Below are 2,221 nucleotides of genomic sequence, written 5' to 3' on the forward strand. Positions count from 1 at the left end.
ATAAGGATAAGGATAAGGATAAGGATAAGGATAAGGATAAGGATAAGGATAAGGTTAAGGGTAAAGACAGATCTTCACTGCTTCCTGCTGACAGAGGGCGCTATTTTGGGGAAATGGCAGTCAGAGCTCCCTCAGAGGCCTATCTAAGGGTTTCTGGCAAAAGGAACCATAGATAAAGGCTTTGGTTGCATGATTGTTTGGGGTTTGATGGTCTGAAGGTGAGAAGAGACAAACTGGGTTATTAGAAAACATACATAGAAATGGAATAAGGGAGGGGTAAGGACACCTCAAAAATCCTGAGGCCTTTTACCAGTGTGCGCAAGGAGAGGGGATGTCAAAAAGCCTGACCGGTAATAAAAACTTTTACCCTTTGTCAGCATGTTAGGCTTCTGTGTTCCCTTCCCCTGAGCCCAATTCTAAGCCAACCAGTTTAAGGTTTGAGAAGTTAACTCTTCCCATTTTGGAGGATGCATCTTAGGGGAGTGTCCTGTAGTTTGGAGACACAATTACCTATCAGTGAAAGGGGCAGATGAAAATAAAGGAAAGAAGAAGGAATTTTTTCAGAGGAGTCCCAGGGGTTCAGAATGCATTCAAAAGGGGCACAGACTAAAGATGAATGGCTACTCTCTAGAAAGAGGGGAGCAGGTGTCCCTGGTTCCTTTCTCTTCCTAGCAAATACCCTGCGCATATGAGAGAGGGAAAATGAGGTGTTCCTCTTTCTCTCCTCTGTCCTTGTATTCCCGAGTCTTGGTGACCACAGCAGGATGCCACCCAGGGGTGTTAAAGTGACTTTCAACCATGTTAACAGGGTGGTCTAGGGGATGGGGGTATCTGCTCTTACCCCTGTATGCCCTATCACCCCTGCTGTCAGTAGCCTTAAATTCCCTAGACCTCACTTATGCCATGGATATTAGTGTGCTCTTTATCCACGGAATGAGAAGCTAGGCTTAATTGGTGGGAATCAGTCATGCTCACCTGTGTTGTGCCTTTTAACTTCTGTTATCATCTGCTTCCAGATCCCTTAGATCCAGTTTTCTATTCTAGGGCTTTGATCCAAAGCTTGGAATTGAGTTTGGGACAGAAATGTGTCTCATGGGAGTTGCAAGGACTCCTTATCATAAGCCGAATGCTGAAGTGAAGCTGTGGAATTGAGTCTTCCTCCAACAAGGGAGAGAAAAGGACATCTTGTGACATGCCCAGATAACTGGTGGCTATAGTTATGCTTGCTAAGATTTCAGTGCATTGTGCTTGACTTTGGTTAGCCCCCTTTGTCTTACATTCCCAAAAAGGAAACCTCTGGGTTATGGGCACCCTATTCATTCCCATCACCTGGCAGGGTTTGCAGGATAATTGCTCATAACTAGAATATTGATCCAGATTTTTACATTACCCATTCCCTTTTGTTTCTTCTGAGCTACAGCTGGAGATTACTGGTTGGTTCACAAGAACAAGCAGGGTTAGTCTAAAATGTAGGCAGAAACTTAAAAAAAGAATGAGCTAATGAGTTTAGAATTTAATGACAAATATTTGATAAATTTCAAAACATAATTTCTCTCTCTCCAGTCATCATTTTTGTTAAAAAAAATCATTAAAGGACTGAGTTGTTTGCAAAACAGTCTTTAGTTTTGTACTTGGCCTGACTATTTGCATAAAGTGCAGCAAGAATAATTATCTCTAAGTAGGCATTTTAGGTTGGCTTTGATGGAATTCTGTTCTACAAAGAATGTCAGATAAGACCTTTTAAAGTCAAGCACAGCCATGGATTTGTATCTTCAAATACCTGTGATTTGGATGATCCTCTTCCCTTAAAGTCCCAAGATAAACTTGGAGCTCCTGGGTCTGTTAGAAAGTGACATTCTTTACTGACCACAGGTCAGGAATCCTGTACAGGGACTGTGTAGATAAGAGTATGAGGCCAGTTTTTCCCAAGGGGCTTTTATCAGTTCTGCAAGTTGAGCTTGATTCCTGATAGAGAAGCATACCCTTCCAGTCAAAACTTCGGTAAACCACAACCAGTTTCTCCAATTGCATCCTGTTGCAAAAGAAAATGAATTCTTATTGCACTGGTGCAAACAACTATATTGCTATGGGTTAAGAATATTCACAACTAGTTTCCAGATTGTAGAGGAAAAAGGCAGAGAGAAACAAACATGTTCCAAGTTTTGTTCGCAGGAGTATACTGGACTCTGAAAAACAAAAAAAGATCAGCAGTATTCCAAGT

This window comes from Piliocolobus tephrosceles, chromosome 5, assembly GCF_002776525.5.
Source record: "Piliocolobus tephrosceles isolate RC106 chromosome 5, ASM277652v3, whole genome shotgun sequence".
NCBI classification, from domain to species: Eukaryota; Metazoa; Chordata; class Mammalia; order Primates; family Cercopithecidae; genus Piliocolobus; species Piliocolobus tephrosceles.